The sequence below is a fragment of the Schistocerca gregaria genome, chromosome 6 (assembly GCF_023897955.1).
Source record: "Schistocerca gregaria isolate iqSchGreg1 chromosome 6, iqSchGreg1.2, whole genome shotgun sequence".
In the NCBI taxonomy this organism is placed as follows: Eukaryota; Metazoa; Arthropoda; class Insecta; order Orthoptera; family Acrididae; genus Schistocerca; species Schistocerca gregaria.
In genome coordinates, this window is record NC_064925.1 from 123,749,929 (window position 1) to 123,771,002 (window position 21,074).

Consider the following 21,074-nt stretch of genomic DNA (forward strand, 5'->3'; position numbering starts at 1 on the left):
GCAAGAGTCTGAAACTTTAGATTCATCTTTTTAGCAGCACTCCTGATAGAATCTCCTTGTAGAACACATTTAATACTTTCCTTCATTGTATCTGCTCAAAGGTGCTCTTAACCTTAGGCTTTTTTCGTTCTTGCACCACTTAGAACCTTCAACAAATAATCTGAAAGAAAAAAGCATTTATTAAAATAACTATATCCATTTCTTTACCACTTAAAGTGAGTATTTACACTGTAAATGATGTCTCAATCTAACACTCTGTCTTTTGTCTCAACATGCCCCATCATAACCTCCCACAGTAAATCATAGTCTTAACCTCCATAAGCAATTTCTAACTAATTTGAACAATTTCAGTTAAGCACAAATGCATATGAAATAACCTGATGTAAATAACAAATTAAATAAATCAAATTATCTGAGTGTAGAAAAATTTACATCCCTAGTGAGAATTCAGTCCTTCCAATATTTCTCAGATGTTATACTATTGTGCCAAAACAAATGTTCTTTCGCATTCTCCACAGCAAAGGTATACAGCTTTGTCAGAATAAACAACCTAAAGCACTAAATTTTATTCAAAATGATGTTGTCTCAAGGTGCCCGTGTCTCAATGTGCCCCAGTTTCCTCTACTCTCCTTGAAATCAGAATGATATCAGGGCTAAAATACAGGGAGCAAAAGACTGTCTACATCTTGTACAGAAACCAGACGGCAGTTATAAGAGTTGAGAGGCATGAAACGGAAGCAATTTTTGAGAAGGGACTGAGACAGAGCTGTAGCCCATCCCACATGTTATTCAACCTGTACACTGAGCAAGCAGTAAAGTAAATCAAAGAATAATTTGTAGTAGGAATTAAAGTTCAGGGATAAAAAATAAAAACTTTGACGATTGTAGGAGACAGAAAAGGTCTTGGAAGAGCGGTTGAATGGACAGAGTTTTTAAAAGAGAGTATAAGATGAACATCAACTGAAGCAAAACAGGGATACTGAAGTGTAGTCGAATTAACTGAGGTGATTCTGAGGGAATTACATTAGAAGATAAACACTTAAAGTAGTAGATGAGGTTTGCTTTTTGGGCAGCAAGATAACTTATGATGGCTGAAGTAGAACGGATATACTACATAGAATGACAATTCCAAGAAAAGCGTTTTTAAAGAAGAGAAATTTCTTAAAACTGAATGTAAATTTAATTGTTTAGAAGTCTTTTGCGAAGGCATCTGCCCAGAATGTGACTTTGTACCGAAGGGAAACACAGACCATAAGCAGTCCAGACAAGAAGAGAATAGAAACTTCTGAAATTTGGTGCTACAGAAGAATGCTGAACACCAGATGGGTAGGTCACGTAACTAATAATGAAGTACTGAACAGAAATAGGGAGAAAAGAATTCTGTGGCACAACCTGAGTAGAAGAGAGTTTGGATGTTGGAGAAAACAAGATATTCATTCTCACACATTCACGATAACAGATAAACAAACATAAATGCATGCATAACGTAAGGCATCGAATAACAAACAGAAACTAAACCAAACAACATCTATATTAATACAGCTTGAAACTGCCACCACAAGCAACTTTTATGAGCCACTGTACATTTGTGGGAACAGAGAGTCAGAACAGGTCTCTACATGGCTCCCCCCTTCACTGCTAACGATAGTGTAGATTGAATTTCGTATGCTGTCCAAACCTTACAACTATTTCTTTCTTGAAACCAGGTGGTACAGAAAAACCTCTTGTTGCTGATTCTTCTGAGTTCTCTGGTATGCTTTCTGTGGTGGTTGTAATGCCTGTTGCAACCAGACACAATGGTTGGATATGACCCAGTGCGACTGCTCTAGGTGTACCATTGATCATTATGTGAAAAGTATTGCTGCCCCTACTGACTACCAGACACTGCCCATCGTATGATGGCTGCAATGGCTTAGGCATTGTATCATTTTGTAAGAACATGTATGTGCACTTGTCTAACCCCACAAAACCGAATGAGTGTCTTTCTAACATATTTCTAGGTATTGCCAGTCTCAGCTGACGTATATGTTATCTTAATCGGGAGTTTAAGTCTAAGGCAGTGATTGTGTCATCTGCTATGCCGAGAATAAACTCTCCAGGTAAGTGGAACGTTTGTCCACGTACCATTTCCACTGCTGTGCTCTTCAGATCACTCTTAAACACGTTTGAAGACCGGAAAGCATGAAAGGTAGTGTCTCTGTTCAGTTTGGTGCTGCATGACATCTCAGCACTGCTTTTAACTGCCGATGAAGATGCTCAACTATGTGGTTTGATGTGGTGATGTTGGGTGGTATGTCATCGCGCATATGAACTTCGTACCTAATAATGTGATGAATGCTCTGAATATATAGCCTTCAAATTGCCGTCACTGATCAGTGGTAATTTTCAGCAGAATTCCAAACCAGGCAATCCAGCAACGAAAAAATGTTTCTGCTACAGTTTCTGCTGTGATGTCCTTAACTGGAAATGCCTCAGGCCACCTGATGAACCTGCTTATCAGCGCAAGGCAATAACAGTAGTCCTCCGATGTTGTGAATGGGCCTACAATGTGAGCATGCCCATATTCAGAACGCTGAATTGGCGGAGAAAATGCACGTAATGGTGCTCTGACATGCTGTGTGATTTTATTTCTCTGGCACATAACGCATCTCTTTACAAATGTTCTTTAGTATGTGTGCATACCTCGCCAACCAAAGTTCTGTCTGACTAATCCGACAATGTCCCTTAGTCTCTGGTGTGCCAGATTGTGCATTGATGCTGTTTACTGTGCGCTGAATTGCGGTGGCACAAATGGGCATATCTTTCCCCTTGTTACGTCACAATATACTTTACATTTGCTTCAGGAGATGTAACATGCTATAAACTTCATCCTTTCGAGTGTTGCAAATAAATCATGCAACTTACTGTCACTTTGTTGCATGTGCATTTGTCAATGCTTCCACACATATGGTGTCATTTGCTACCACAATTACTTTTTCTGCACACGAAAGTGCGTCGGCTGGAACATTTAGTTTCCCGTCCACATACACAGTGCTTGACGTGATGTGACTGATATAAACTACATGTCGCAGCTGCCTAGGCGTTGCTTTCTCTCGATTTACCTTAAAGGTACAGATAAGTGACTTACGTTCCATATAGATGGTGAACTGTCGCTTGTCTAAATTTTTTGACTGAAGCATAAGTGGCGTCCAGCTCAAGGTCATAAGTTGCCCAACATTACTGAGATGGCGGCAACTTATAATTATATAATGAAATGGACTGCTAATACTGATCAATCTGTTGCTAAAGTGCAGCACGAAAAGCAATAGACGATGCATGAAGCATGAGTGTGAGAATGGCACGCGAGTCTGGGCATTCAAATTGGGTGGTCTCTGCTGAGGCCAGGCTGAAATGCAGTGTCTGCTTCTCTAGTCCAACGCAATCTGTGGTTAGGCTTTGGTAAGCCCTTAAGGACTCTATTCGCTGGCCTAGTTGTCAGTTTGTGATTGCAAATGAACCGTTGGTATAAATTTACTACTCCTAGGAACCATCATATTTCTCTGGCCATGATGGGCTGGTGGTATTTGCTTATGGCCTCTACTTTTTCGTGTAATGGTCGAATACCCAGTGGATTCATCAGATATCTTAGCAAGTGCACCTCTTTCTCACCAAAAAGACACTTGGCAGGATTAATTGCTAGTCCTTGTCTGTGTAGGTGTAAAACACTTGTGTCAAATGCTGTAAGTGCTGCTCTTCTGATGTGGAAATCACCAACATATAATCTATGTACAAATAGAAAAATCTAAATCTTTTGTCACTTCATCCACAAAGAAATGGAAGGTCTGTGCTGTATTACATAGTCTAAATGGCATTCTGGCGAACTGATATAGACCGAATGGCGTCGTCACTTGTGTCTTTCATAGCTACAGGCATCTGACTGTATACTCGGACAAGGCTAGTTGTAGAAAATATCGTCTTACTGTGAACATTAGCAGAAAATTCTTCTATGTGTGGTACCAGTCTGGAATGTTCCTTGCACTGAGTTGGCAATAGTCACCACAGTGGTGCCATCTATTCTTCTTTTTAGGCACGACATGAATTGGAACTGCCCAGTCGCTTTTAGAAACTCTGCAGATACTCTGCGACAGCATGCTGTGAAAATCCTCTTCTATGGCTTTTAGCTTTTCAGGCGTCAAACGTCAAGGTTGATCGTGAGTTAGTGGCCCTGTCGTGGTCAAAATGTGGTAAACATTTGTGTACTTGAACGATGAGAGTTGTGAGGGTTTGTTCATACTGTAAGTTATCTCGTTGTGATCTTCAGCTCAGAATAGTCTGCAACCTCTGACTTGTTATATATTCTTCTTATCTGTAGAACAACTTATTTTTATCAAAAAGCAAGACCTGGCAACTCTGATCTTTTAAGGCTTTTATTGCGTCTTTAAATATAACACATATTAGATGATAAGCATATTGTTACAGGAGACCTTCTAGGTAACAAATCTCAAGGGATTTTTCAAAACATACATATATACATAATTGGTATAAACTTCTGGTCATTGATATTCCATGACAGCGTGGCTGGTGCATAAGACTCCTGGCTGCCTTTGACTACTTTACCCATCAAGACTCCAAGTACATCTTCAACTCTCTTGGAATGACATGGGGACCAGGCGGACTACCTCACACAGATAATAAAATACATGTAACACAACTTTTCCCCTAATAAATCTTCTTACCTAATAATTAATATTCTATATTCTGAACAAATATTCTGGATAACACAAATGCATACACTGTAATTCTGCAAATAAGGCTTGTTCATTTATATTCAAAAATAGTATGAGATTTCACTTCCCCTCAACGAAATTATTTATTTTCAAACTTTGGTTACAAAATATCTGGAAAATCTCGTACACTCACAGATTGTAGGCAACTGTTGAGTTATCTTGGGGTATCTTTTCAGTAACTGTATGTACAGTGCATCACCTGTGACTGTGTACCGCTAATGGTGTGACATAACAAACTTTCCCTGGTGTACGCAGATTAGTAGTTAAATCTATTAGATGATGATGTCGCACAACTGGCAGCATGTAGTAGAAGGACAAAAATTCCTCTCCAATAATGGGCTGTCATATTTCTGCCATTGAAAAATGCTATTCAGACACACGGTGTAGCTCCAGGTTAAGGAATAATATTACTGGACCATATGTTCTAAGCTTGAGTAATTAGTGGCGAACAGATAGCTCTGTTCTCACAACTCTGGCGTAGAAACTGGTTTTCTGGATATACCGACACTTCTGTCCCTGTGTCGGCCAAGCATTGTAGTTCTGTATCGCGGTATGTCACAGCAAATCGGTGTGTGTTTGAAATACAAGTTGTTGCTGTTACGGTGTCTGATTCATGCCTTCACTTGCAAGGTGGCGTAAACTTTCGAGTACCATACCAATCTTCTGCGGTACCAACATATGTCCTGTGCTGATGGTGATCGATTACGACCTTGTGACTGTTGGTAACATGGTCATTGATGGTTGTGCATTGTTTGTAATGCAACTACCTGTGTGGTCCACTCTGCCAACTGCGATTGCAGAGAGGCTAGCATCACCATGGTCACATTTTCGTGTCGCAGCGTCAATGATGAGACAGTTGATGCAGGATACATTCAGATATCCTGTCAGCTGTTTTTGCCAGTGCGTTTAAATCGACTGCACACTTCTAGAGAAGTTTTTGGATGGCTGACAGCAATTGGGACAACCATATACTATGTACCACATCTTTGCTTACAACATCACTTGCCAATGTTCATAAACAACTTAAGAGGTGTGACGGAGTTTGATCTCCAAGCTTTCAGTGCGCAATAACTTCTCTAGCAATTTTACTTCTCATTGCCACAAGTGTGTCTTCAATGCGTTTTTAATCGGTGCACACCGTTTGGTACCCAGTGGCGTGGCTAGAATATACTGGACTTCTGCTGCTAATTGCTCCATGAGCGCTACAACCACATAGCTATATTTAGTCTTGTCTACTGATATTTGTACAAGGACGACCTGACATTCTAGCTGGGCAAATCATTGTAGAGGATTACATTTCCAAATGGTGGAGTTTTTATTGTCACCATGTTAATTGCACAGCTGGCTACCACTTCAATTGTGAATGATGAGTCATTCAATCTCGTGTGAGAATGAGCGTGGCGGAGCTGGTGACCAAGAATCAATGTTGTGAAACTGTGTAAAAAGCTGAAGCTGGCACGGACGTGTCAGAATCGGTTGGGGTCACTAAGTATGTGGATGTCAGAGTGAGCGAGATGTTTATTTCCACATATACTCAAAAACAGCTTATAGTTATGCAAGCACGAATGCATGCACAACTTAAACCATAGACTAACAAACAGAAAGTAAACCAAAGAACAAATATATTAATACAGCTTAAAACTGCCACTGTATGAAACATTTATGTGGCACTCTACATCTGCAGGTAAGAACGTCAGAACAGGTCACTACAAAGAGATTGGTTGACGGAACACATTCTGAGATATCAAGGGATCACCAGTTTGGTACTGGGGGATAAAGAGTGGGGGAGGGAGGGGGGGAGTAAAAATCGAAGAGGAAGACCAAGAGATGAATACAGTAAGCATATTCAGAAAAGTGTAGGTTGCAGTAGTTATTTGGAGATAAAGAGGCTTGCACAAGATAGAGTTGCATCAAGCCAGTATTCAGACTGAAGACCACAACACCATCATCCACTGCCCTGAACTCAAAGAACTTTCAGCAAGTCATGACTCATTGGACATAGCCCACTTTACACAAGCTAGAGTCATGAGAAGTGGCAACACTGTGAAGATGGCCTACTGAACTGATACAGTTCTGTGTACATCATGAATTTCTGGCTTCGTTTGCTGAGAGATTTGCTAATGTGCTTATTGTAAACTTTTTCTCTTGATGTCGAAAGGCCACTGGTCTGTTTCTAAAGGTGAGGTTTCTGACTGATGTATTCTTATAAAATGAAGTGTAAATATAATGTAGAGAGTGAAGCCACGTGGTGAACATGCTAGTGAAGAGTGGTTTGTTATCTACAGGAAAAGTATATTACCATTAATTTAATGATTTTTTTCAGGATGCTCAAGCAATTACAGATCCAGTGGCGATAAAAGCTATTTCAAGATAATCCGATTCCCAACAGATACCGGTATGCAAGCACGAATTGTTAAAAGCCATTCCGAGGAAAGACTGACTACCTTCCAAAAGATCTGTGGTCTATGCTAAGTATTTCGAAGAATGGGATGTAATAAACTTTGGTATATTTAAAGATATGCTAGGTAACAAGAAGAAATACCGAAGAGCTTGACTAAAATTAAGAGACGGCGCAATAGCAAGAATTTTCGTCAATCTACAGCATTATTTAAACAAACTTTCTAAATCAGACTCTAGAAAATATCCAGACAAAAGCAAGAGGAAGATCTTCGTAACAGGAATGAAGAGCGGCTTGCAAAAGACGTTATTCAAAGTATAATAGTTTTTGGTGTGGAAACATAGGTAGAATTGTGCGAAATGACATGTGATGCCATGCTGTGGTTAAAGGTTCTATATGTTTCTATAGAATATCAGTGGAAGGAATTGAAAAAATCAAATTAGTGTAAAGATTGGCAGTTGTATGGGCATTCAGCTGTGTGTTAACAGGAATATTGTAACTGCATGCGATCTGAAATGGATAGTGCCTCTAAACTTGAAAATAACTCTGTGGTCACAGCTAGAGAACATTTGACAGAGGTACGCAACCTCTGAAACATCCAGTGGAAGTTGTGATCATGACTGTGTAAAAACAAATAAAACTTTGTTGTATACTTGGAGCATAATTCTGCTGATGACAAGGGAAATAGCATTTGCGTCAATTTGTCGCATGATAAATTATGTTATATGATATGATAAAGAAAAGGCACTCAGTCAATTTGTTGCTATAAGCTTTCTTAATACTTGAACATTCCAGTGCTGCATACAGTGCTCTTCATTCAAATTGCATTTGTATCTACCACATCCAAAGCAAGACTGTAGCAGCCAGGATGCCTAAAGAAGCCAACTTCACAGAAGTTGGAGTCTTCAATGTGGCAAGATTGCACAGTTGTCAAACAGTTGACAGGCTTCCCAAAGTGTACGTCTTGTTGCACATTAAAAACAACCTTGTTTTAATTTGTAATACGTGCAGCTGTATAATTATAGCAAGCACAGAAGAATGGCAGTCAGAAAACATAGAATATCATTTCAGAGAAGTCTAATGGACTCAGCACAATGTATCGTATGCACAACTACATATACTGGAAAAATACTTTGCTCAAATGGCTCCAGCACTTCCCTTTGAACAAAAATTTCTCAGGGACTGAATACTACACATCACAGGTTAGACCATGATGTTTCACCAACATCTGAAACTTGTCCTTATTGAGAGGCTTAGTTATGAGATGTGACAACATTTCTTCTGTGTATAGACAGTTTATAGTTATATTTCCCTGCCCCATGTGGTCTCCAAAAAATTGATGGTTTCTGTCAAAAGTTTGGATTTCACACTAGTGACATTATAGTTGGCAACCTTAATAGCTCCCATGTTATGACAAATTATCACAGTTGGTTTTATTTTTGTAAGAGATTTTATTTCTCCCCTCAGTGTTCTGGCCCAAATAGCTTCCTGTATACTAGATGATAAGGCCATATATTCAGCTTTCACAATGCTCAAAGCAACTGTCGTCTATCTGTTCCATGACCAGGATATCAAAGAAACTTTCAGTGGTGGAGTGTCTGCTTTCCAGCCCACTTCCCCACACTGCATCACTGTAGCCTCCTAAATTTACATTTGCCGTTTTAGAATGTTTCAGCTTATAATCAGAAGCTCCCTGTATATATCTGAATATTCTCTTCATTTCCATCCAACATTTCTCTCTTGGATCACTGTAAAACTTGCTTACAGAATTTGCAGCTAATTCAGTGTCTGGTGTGGAAGTCTGTGCTAAGTGCAGTAGACTTCCTACGACTTCTAAATACTGTACACTTTCAATATATTTCTTGTCCTCATCAGTTATTAAAATCTTTGCACTGTTTTCCATTAGGGTAGAAACAGGCTTCCAATCTTCCATACCAAACGGAGGGGTATCTGTTGAGAGGCCAGACAAACGCGTGGTTCCTGAAGAGGGGCAGCAGCCTTTTCAGTAGTTGCAGGGGCAACAGTCTGGATGATTGACTGATCTGGCCTTGCAACATTAACCAAAACGGCCTTGCTGTGCTGGTACTGCGAACGGCTGAAAGCAAGGGGAAACTACAGCCGTAATTTTTCCCGAGGACATGCAGCTTTACTGTATGATTAAATGATGATGGCATCGTCTTGGGTAAAATATTCCGGAGGTAAAATAGTCCTCCATTCGGATCTCCGGGCGGGGACTACTCAGGAGGATGTCGTTATCAGGAGAAAGAAAACTGGCGTTCTACGGATCGGAGCGTGGAATGTCAGATCCCTTAATCGGGCAGGTAGGTTAGAAAATTTAAAAAGGGAAATGGATAGGTTAAAGTTAGATATAGTGGGAATTAGTGAAGTTCGGTGGCAGGAGGAACAAGACTTCTGGTCAGGTGACTACAGGGTTATAAACACAAAATCAAATAGGGGTAATGCAGGAGTAGGTTTAATAATGAATAGGAAAATAGGAATGCGGGTAAGCTACTACAAACAGCATAGTGAACGCATTATTGTGGCCAAGATAGATACGAAGCCCACACCTACTACAGTAGTACAAGTTTACATGCCAACTAGCTCTGTAGATGACGAAGAAATTGAAGAAATGTACGATGAAATATAAGAAATTATTCAGATAGTGAAGGGACACGAAAATTTAATAGTAATGGGTGACTGGAATTCGAGTGTAGGAAAAGGGAGAGAAGGAAACATAATAGGTGAATATGGATTGGGGCTAAGAAATGAAAGAGGAAGCCGCCTAATAGAATTTTGCACAGAGCACAACTTAATCATAGCTAACACTTGGTTTAAGAATCATGAAAGAAGGTTGTATACGTGGAAGAACCCTGGAGATACTAAAAGGTATCAGATAGATTATATAATGGTAAGACAGAGATTTAGGAACCAGGTTTTAAGTTGTAAGACATTTCCAGGGGCAGATGTGGACTCTGACCACAATCTATTGGTTATGACCTGTAGATTAAAACTGAAGAAACTGCAAAAAGGTGGGAAATTAAGGAGATGGGACCTGGATAAACTGAAAGAACCAGAGGTTGTACAGAGTTTCAGAGAGAGCATAAGGGAACAATTGACAGGAATAGGGGAAAGAAATACAGTAGAAGAAGAATGGGTAGCCCTGAGGGATGTAGTAGTGAAGGCAGCAGAGGATAAAGTAGGTACAAAGACGAGGGCTGCTAGAAATCCTTGGGTAACAGAAGAAATATTGAATTTAATTGATGAAAGGAGAAAATATAAAAATGCAGTAAATGAAGCAGGCAAAAAGGAATACAAACGTCTAAAAAATGAGATCGACAGGAAGTGCAAAATGGCTAAACAGGGATGGCTAGAGGACAAATGTAAGGATGTAGAAGCTTATCTCACTAGGGGTAAGATAGATACTGCCTACAGGAAAAATAAAGAGACCTTTGGAGAGAAGAGAACAACGTGTATGAATATCAAGAGCTCAGATGGCAGCCCAGTTCTAAGCAAAGAAGGGAAGGCAGAAAGGTGGAAGGAGTATATAGAAGGTTTATACAAGGGCGATGTACTTGAGGACAATATTATGGAAATAGAAGAGGATGTAGATGAAGACGAAATGGGAGATACGATACTGCGTGAAGAGTTTTACAGAGCACTGAAAGACCTGAGTCGAAACAAGGCCCCCGGAGTAGACAACATTCCATTAGAACTACTGACGGCCTTGGGAGAGCCAGTCATGACAAAACTCTACCAGCTGGTGAGCAAGATGTATGAGACAGGCGAAATACCCTCAGACTTCAAGAAGAATATAATAATTCCAATCCCAAAGAAAGTAGGTGTTGACAGATGTGAAAATTATCGAACTATCAGTTTAATAAGCCACGGCTGCAAAATACTAACGCTAATTCTTTACAGACGAATGGAAAAACTGGTAGATGCAGACCTCGGGGAGGATCAGTTTGGATTCCGTCGAAATGTTGGAACACGTGAGGCAATACTGACCTTACGACTTATCTTAGAAGAAAGATTAAGAAAAGGCAAACCTACGTTTCTAGCATTTGTAGACTTAGAGAAAGCTTTTGACAATGTTGACTGGAATACTCTTTTTCAAATTCTAAAGGTGGCAGGGGTAAAATACAGGGAGCGAAAGGCTATTTATAATTTGTACAGAAACCAGATGGCAGTAATAAGAGTCGAGGGGCATGAAAGGGAAGCAGTGGTTGGAAAAGGAGTGAGACAGGGTTGTAGCCTCTCCCCGATGTTATTCAATCTGTATATTGAGCAAGCAGTAAAGGAAACAAAAGAAAAATTTGGAGTAGGTATTAAAATTCATGGAGACGAAGTAAAAACCTTGAGGTTCGCCGATGACATTGTAATTCTGTCAGAGACGGCAAAGGACTTGGAAGAGCAGTTGAACGGAATGGACAGTGTCTTGAAAGGAGGATATAAGATGAACATTAACAAAAGCAAAACGAGGATAATGGAATGTAGTCAAATTAAATCGGGTGATGCTGAGGGAATTAGAGTAGGAAATGAGACACTTAAAGTAGTAAAGGAGTTTTGCTATTTAGGAAGTAAAATAACTGATGATGGTCGAAGTAGAGAGGATATAAAATGTAGACTGGCAATGGCAAGGAAAGCGTTTCTGAAGAAGAGAAATTTGTTAACATCGAATATAGATTTATGGATCAGGAAGTCGTTTCTGAAAGTATTTGTTTGGAGTGTAGCCATGTATGGAAGTGAAACATGGACGATAACTAGTTTGGACAAGAAGAGAATAGAAGCTTTCGAAATGTGGTGCTACAGAAGAATACTGAAGATAAGGTGGATAGATCACGTAACTAATGAGGAGGTATTGAATAGGATTGGGGAGAAGAGAAGTTTGTGGCACAACTTGACTAGAAGAAGGGATCGGTTGGTAGGACATGTTTTGAGGCATCAAGGGATCACAAATTTAGCATTGGAGGGCAGCGTGGAGGGTAAAAATCGTAGAGGGAGACCGAGAGATAAGTACACTAAGCAGATTCAGAAGGATGTAGGTTGCAGTAGGTACTGGGAGATGAAGCAGCTTGCACAGGATAGAGTAGCATGGAGAGCTGCATCAAACCAGTCTCAGGACTGAAGACAACAACAACAACAACATAAACATTTATTCCAGCAAAGGCCACTCTGCTTTAATTCATAGACACCTTTCTTCAAAGGCCAAACTTCCCTTTTCCCTTGATAAGGTCTTTTAACTTCATCTGCTGGGATCACATACATTTCCTCTTCCTGCTTTCCATTCAGACAGGCTGTTTTCATATCCATTTGATAAATTAATGATGAATATTGCACCAGTTTCCAGAAAGTCTCATAATAATCTATTTGTTTTTTTTTCTGATAATATCCTTTAACTACCAATATGGGCTTGAATTTTGGTATCTGCCTCTCACAATTTTTAATACTAAACACCAATTTTGTTGTTAACAGCTTTTTATTTTCAAGTGTGTCAACTCATTCATATGTAACATTATCCAAAATTGATTGTAATTTGATTTCAATTGCTTCTTTCCAACTCTGACCATTGGTACATGCCAAGGCTTCATCAACTGTGATGGGTTCACTGATGAAGGTTTGGGCAACATACATTTCATTTTGATTTTGTTATGTGTGTAGAACGTCTTAAATTGACTTCTTCTATTGAATATTCTTCTTCAGTTTCATTCTCAAGTAGCATGTCAGTTTGCTCTTTATTCTTATCTTCCTGTGTATCAGTTTCTATCTCTTTTCCAGCACCCAGCATCTTATATTTGATTGAATTACTATATTATTTTGAAGATTTTCATTTACTTTGTGTTTAGAATCCCCTAAAAATACTACATCTCTACTACTTATTATCTTACTACTCAAATGATTACAAAATCTGTATCCTTTTGAATCCTCGCAGTAGCCAACTAAAATATATTTCTGAGATTTTATATTCCATGTACCTCTTAATGGTTTTAGAACCATGGCTTCAAATTCAAAGACTTTTAAGTGTCTTAGGTCTAGTTTCTTCCCAGGTCATGCTTCATAAGGTGTCCTGTTTCTCATAGCTTTGGTAGGTGATCTGTTAAGTACACCACAGTTGATAGGACCTCTGACTTAAAACACTTACACAGCTCTGCATCACTTACCATACTTCTTGCCTCCTCTCTGAGAGGGACTATTGTAAATGGTAGTCCGATGCCTGGTAAACATTTCATTCAACCAAACTGTCTGTTTATATATTCTGGTCCATTGTGTGATGTAATAATTTTAATATTCTTCTTCATTTGTCTTTCAACCATTTGGCTATAAGCAGCAAATACATCAGTCACTTGAGCCTTGGTACTTACAAAGTAAACATGAATGTATCTAGAAAAATCATCTATAAACGAATTTATTCTCCAGATGTCCACAGAGATCTGTGTGAATGAATTGCAAGACCTCTGTAGATCTTCTTTGACTTGATTTGACAGTTTGGCCTGCTTCTCTTGCAAACACACCTCACATTGTAAATTATTATTTCCATAATTTTCCATCCCAATTGCCATATTCTCCAATAAGACCATACTTTTTCTTTTTAAATGTCCAAGTCTCCTATTCCTCAAGAAACCTTTTGCAGCACAAACAGCATGATTTCAAGTTTGAGCAATATTTAATTTGTAAATACCTCTTACATTAGTTGCAGTGGCTATAAAATCGCCACAAGAGTCGAGTATTTTGGCGCTCTCTGTATCAAAGATAACCTTGTTACCCTTCATTACTATTTTGCTTACTGAAAACAAATTAGTTCTTCATATCATGTGCATCATGAACAATGACAGTTTGTTTTTCCCCTTTCGTTAGTAAGTTAGGATCGACTTATCCTGCCAGTTCACACTTTAACTTAGACAACTCAAGCCTATCATTCCAATGTCAGTCCTTCAAATGAAGATCACACAAAACTGATGTAGCTTTAATAATATGCACAGATGCTCATGAATCTAGAAATCATTCTGCTTGGTCCTCAGTCGGTTCACTACAAGAATAAAACTCGGACAGTGCTTTATCTTTACGAGTAGTTTTCCTCTCAGGACTGCTAGAATTAACATGCTCCTCTTCATTGCTACTCAACCTTTCGTTGCACTGTGATGAAAAATGCCCAGTTTTCTGGCATCTGAAGCATTTTATTGCCTTCTTCTTCTTGTACTTAAGAGTATAAGGCCACCACTGTTTCTGTCTTTGGCTCACGTCCTGTAGAATCTCTCCCTTCACGCTATCCCCCTTAATGGGTATGCCCGAATTTTCCAATCATATATGAATGTTTCTCTAGCAATCCAGCTAACAATAAAGTGCCAGTCCATTCTTCTGCAATTTCAAAACAAATGTTCCTCAGACGATTTGAGATTTAAATCATTCTATTGACATATTCTTCCACATGCTCAATTTTGTAGTTATCAGCTTATGAAGTGATCCGGCTTTTCTGATTAAGCCTCTATCTTCAAATGTGTTTTTCAGTTTGTCCCATTCCTCCTTTGTTGAAGAAGCTTTTCCTGTATGAACATAATTAACTTTATCAATCAAAAGGATTAGTTCTGATTTCGCCTTCCAGTCCTTAGCAGAAAAAATTGATTCCATAGATTTCAATAAACTATTTACAATGTGCCACAGGTCATCCAAATGCAAATACATGTCAAAGGCAAATTTTCAGTTTGCAAATTCTTGCGACCTACGAGCTGCTCCATCTGTAGTATCTGTGTTTTACTAGTATTAATAGCCACTTTTATTCAGTCTACACACAAAGTAGCTTTATACAAAGTTCTGCGCCCTTTTACATGAAAGCATGTCAGCATAAAATTTATTATTTCACTTTAACTCAGTGCTAGGCGCATACAGTGCAGCGAAATGACGTGGAAAAACTACTTATGGACAAAATAAAACTTATGTTTTACTAACACATGAACACATTTTACATATAGACTACGCTCAAGAGCACATTGCCAATCAATAATCATAGAATATCATTTCAGAGAGGTCAAATCACTCAGCACTATGTATCCTATGCACATCTATACACACTGTAAAATACCTTGTTCATGTAGCTCCAACAATTACAAGTTGTAAAACTGCAAGTGCTTGTGCCCAGACACGTTTTTCACTGGATGCAATGAAAGAATGTTTCTCACTCTGCCAAATGCAGATGCCACTAGAATGCTAGAACTGTTGTAGCTTCAGTTACTAATGAATTCTTAGTAACACAAGTTACAACGCCTCCCTTGAAGTGAAATGTTGGATTAATATAAATATCATCCGACTGTAAAATACATTTTCTTTCCTCTTCGGGCAATCAGGCTGTTACAGTCTTAAGAAAACGACAATACTTGACTTATTTTCTGCTGAAATGTTTAAGGAAGCAATAAGATTTTGGATTTGGTTTGGATGTAGTAGATACAGAGACAGTTTCAACAAAGAGCAAGGGGATAGATGTTTAATCCCATAGTGCTCAGAGCCATTTGAACCAACAAAGAACACTGTATGCTGCACTTGGAGTGTTCAAATATTTTAAGATAGAGTATAGAAATATATTGGCCTAGAACCTCTTCTTTTTCATACCACATAACATAATTTTTTCACACAGTAATTTACACAAATGCCGTTTCCATTGTCATCAGCAACATTTTGCTCTAAATATACAACACAGTCTTTTACTTTTATGACACAATCACGCTAACAACTTTCACTAGATGTTTCAATGGTTACATACCTCTACTCAGTGTTCTGTAATTGTGACCACAGAGTTATTTTCAAGTTTAGAGACAATATCCATTTCAGATTGTGGGCACTTACAGTATTATTGCCAACACACACCTGAATACACATACAATTGTCAATCTTTATACTAATTTGATTTTTGGAATGCCTTCCACTGATATTCTATAGAAACATATAGAATCTGTAACCACAGCATGGCATCACATGTCATTTCGCACAATTCTACCTATGTTTCCACACCAAAAACTATTAGACTTTGAATAACGTCTTTTGCAAGCCGCTCTTCATTCCTGTTACGAAGATCTTCCTCTTGCTTTCGTCTGGATATTTTCTAGAGTCAGATTTAGACAGTTTGTTTAAATAATGCTGTAGATTGGCGAAAATTGTTGGTATTGTGCCGCCTCTTAATTCTAGTGGAGCTCTTGGGCATTTCTTCTTCGAATCTCTTGGAAGGTAATCAGTCTTTTCTCAGAATGGCTTTTAACCATTCTTGATGCATACCTGTATCTGTAGGGAATCGGAATACCGTTATATAGCTTTTATCGCCACTGGCTCTATAATTTGCTTGAGCATCCTGGGACACAACACTTGTCTATCATTTAAAAAATACCATTAAATTAACGGTAATGCAATAATTCACATTTCCTGTTGATAACAAACTACTCTTCACTAGCATGTTTACCACGTGATTTTACTCTTACATTACATTTACAGTTCGTTTCTATAAGAACATACCAGTCATAAAACTCGCCTTTATAAATAGACCAGCTCTCTATGGACGTTTAGAGTAAAAGTTTTTACAAAAGTAGAAGATTTCATAGCAAACGATGCCAAAACTTCACAATGTACACAGAACTGCACAGTTCCGTAGACCATCTTCACAGCGTTGTCACTTCTCACTTCTCATGCCTCCGGTTCGTGTAATCTGTAAAGTGTAAAGAGAGCTATGGCTATGCAGTATGCACTGGAATCGATCTAACGCATTCGTGTGATCACGACCAGTCCTGGCCGTAACACAAACAAAGCTACTCTTCCCGGGAATATTGGAATTTGCGCAGCTGAATAAGTATTAAGGAGAAAAAAGGACATTTTACTAATAACTATATTTGCACATTCAAGAACAAAAAAATTTACAGCGAACACAACAGGATAATTAGCGCACACAAAGAGTGTTAGACAATGCCAAAGAGGTCTATTTTACACTGTGCACTTTGCGCCGTCACACACGAAATATATTGTTCACACAATTCCAACACCCCTCTTTGAACTTATATTTTGTATGTTGCTTCCACAAGATAAACCAAATAGTCCCACAATCTTCTCAAACTTCTCCCTTTCCAAGGGTTTGGCCAGAAGGTCAACTAACATGTCTTCTGTGCGCAGATAGTCCACGACAATGTTCTGTCGCTCTATGTGGTCCCGAATGAAATGGTGCCGTATATCAATATGCTTTGTCCTAGTAATAGTAACATCATTTTTAGCTAGGTTTATGGCCCCCTTATTGTCACAGACGATGGTTGTAGGTTCCTCAATTAAATTGGGTTCTATTTCACTTATTAATGTTCGTAGCCATAATGCTTCCTGTGTGGTGTAAGACAGTGCCACATACTCGGCCTCTACGGTCCTCAATGCAACAGTTTTTTTGCTTTTGACAGGAACATGATGTGAGGTCCCCCATTAATTTGAAACAGCAGCCAGTGGTGGAGTATCTGTCTCCCAATTCACTCCCCCACACTCCCTGAATCCGCATCACTATATCCCTCTAGTTTTGCGTTACCATCTCTATGGTATTTTAACTCATAGTTTCAGGTTCCTCTTAGGTATCAGAATATCCTCTTTACAGCTTTCCAGTGCTTTTCCTTTGGGTCTCTGCAATATCTGCTCACTGCATTGGTGGCAAAAGCAATGTCGGGTCGTGACGTTTGAGACAAATATAACAGACTCCCTACTGCTTCTAAATGAGGAACATTCTAGTCACATTCCACATCAGTCTCATTTACACTTAACATCACTCTTACTTCCATTGGAATTATGGGTTTGCAATCACTGATGCCATATTTCTTTAATATTTTTTCCGTGTGTGATGATTGACTTATGCTCAATTCTTGTCTTTCTTCATTCTTAGTAATCGGCATACTTAAATAACGTTTGACTTCTCCCAAATCATGCACCTTAAACTTGGTTTGCAGCTGTTTCTTGAAAATTCTCATTTGCACTTCACTTTCAGTCAGGATAAAGAAATCGTCCACCCATATTGCCATTATTACTATTTCTTCTTTTCTCTCTTTATTGTAAATGCTGGGATCTGCCTTGGATTGCTTCATATTCATATTTATTAGAGTTTCATGTAGACATCGATTCCAGCAACGTCCACTTTGTTTAAGTCCATAAATACTTTTTCTCAAACGCCAAATCTTTTTACTTCCAGATCTGGTTTTTATGGCTTCCCTTGGTGGAATGACATATATCTCCTCCTCCAATTTCCCATTTAAATATGACGTTTTAACATCCATATGATGAATTATTAAATTTAGTTTTACTGCCAGGGCTAAAAGATATCTCAATGATGCATACTTGACTACAGGTGAAAAAGTTTCTTCGTAATCTACCACTTGTTTTTGTGAATACCCTTTTACCACAAGTCTTGTTTTGTATTTTGGTGATGAGCTTTCAGGGTTCTTCAAATTGAATACCCATATTGCCTGCAGTGGTTTCTTATCTCCTGGCATATCTACCCATTCAAAGGTTTTGTTCTGATATAAAGATTCTAATTCTCTCTTCATCGCTTTTTTCCATTCTTGAGAGTTTGGGCCACTCATTGCTTCTTCTGATGTTCTTGGCTCATCATTAAAAGACTGTGCTGTATACATCTTAGAATCTGGATATTTCTTCGGTTTTGGTACACGAGAAGAACGCCTTACATTGTTTTCTTCATTTTTTTCATCCTCTAACCCATTGTCATCATAAATTGTATCCATTTGTCCTTGGCTGTCGTCTTCCTCTTCTTCACTTTCTATTTCCTCACACAAGCTTTCACCCTCTGAACTAGGTGCAGTTGACTTAGTGGTTTTGCGCTCTTTAGAGTCCTTTCTATTTTCAAAGAATGTTACATCTCTACTTGTGACAATCTTTTTAGTTAATGGATCCATTAATCGGTAGCCCTTTGAATTTTCACAATAGCCTACAAAAATATACTTTTTAGCTTTCAGATCCCATTTTCCTCTTAGCTGTTTTGGAATATGTGCCATTGCATCACACCCAAAAACCCTTATATTGCTTAGATCAGGTTTCTTTCCTATCCATATCTCATAAGGGGTTCTATTCTTAAATGCTTTTGTAGGTGATCTATTGTTCAAATATACAGCTGTTGACACTGCCTCTGCCCAAAAATCGTTGGATAATTCAGCGTCAGTCATCATGCTCCTTGCTTTCTCAACAATGGTCCTATTACCCCTCTCAGCAACCCTATTTTGAGATGGGTTGTACGTTATGGTAGTTTGATGCCTGATTCCCTTTTCTGCCAGAAGTTTCTTCAATTTCTGGTTAATATATTCTCTCCCATTATCAGACCTGATGATCTTGATCTTCTTTCCCGTCCACCTTTCAACCATATTGCAATATTCCTCAAAGATATCACTCACTTGGTCTTTAGAACTAAGAAAATAAACATGAGTATATCGTGAGTAATCATCAATAAAGGTAAGAAAATAATTACTCCCACCTATGGATTCACACTCCATCGGGCCACATACATCTGTGTGTATTAACTGTACGACTTCTGTGGATTTACTCTTACTAGTCTTGAAGGGTAACCGTACTTGTTTTTCCTTTGTACATGTCACACAAGGATCCTTGGACACACTAAAATTCTGCATTCCCTTTACCATATCCTTTATTATAGACATACTCTTTCTATTTAGGTGTCCAAGCCTCTGGTATCATAAAAAACCTTCTGCTGAATATACTGAATGACTAACATTTTTATGTTTACTGTCAATGGTATTCAACTTAAAAATACCCGTTTCATTACTTGCTGTAGCTATAACTTCACCACTTTCACTGATTACTCTTGCACCCTGCATGTCAAAAGTGACTGTATTTCCTTTCTTGACAATTTCCCCTACAGACAGCAGGTTAGTTGCCACATTTCTCACATAATGGACATTGTGTGCTGTAACCATATCTGATTCACCATTTACACTTACATGTAGATCTAGTTCCCCATCCAGGTGACATTGGAGCTTGTTGCCATCAACAGTAGATATTCCCATACGAGTCTTCTCTTTGATGTCATAAAGAAGTGGTTTATCTTTAACAATATGCACAGATGCACCTGAGTCTAAAATCCATTGCATATCACGATTACTCATCCCACCAAAAGAATAAAAACATGAGAGTGCCTTACCTTTGTTATTGGTCTTTCTCTCTGGGCTATCAGTAACATATCTCTTTTGCAGAGTGTCTGATCTTGAGCTTACTTTTTCTTTGCACTGAGACGCAATATGTCCCGTCTTCTGACATTTATAGCACCTCACCGATTTCTTCTTTTTGTTTTTGAGTAGAGAGCAGACGCATCTTCCTTCTCCAATGTACAACAGCTTGGAGCGCTCTTTACGTCCTGCAAGATTTTCACTTTAACACTGTCGCCTGTGATTGGTATACCAGAGCTTTCAAGTCCCATAATCATATTTGCATACCTTTCGGGCAGTCCTGCCAACAGCAATGTTCCTATCCATTCGTCAGCGATCTCGAATCTGATGTTTTTCAGTCGGTTCGACTTGGTTATTATTTTGTTAACGTATTCGTGTACACTCTTACATTTGTCCAGACGAGTGGTAATTAACTCGCGTAATAATCCTACTTTTCTCGTAAGACCACCATCCTCGAATGCACTTCGTAAATTGTCCCAGACTTCTTTCGCTGTATCAGCTTTTTAAACGTGAACATAATTCACTGAATCAATCAGTAATATCAATTCTGATTATGCTTTCCTATTCTTACTTGAATAATTCAGATCTGTGGATTTCATTGTCCCATCTACCACGTCGCATAGATCGTCTAAACGTAAATACGCTTCTACTGCAAACTTCCAAGTTGCATAGTTTTCGCGACCTATGTCTTTCAATCTGTGGAATTTGTGCTGCACTCATTCT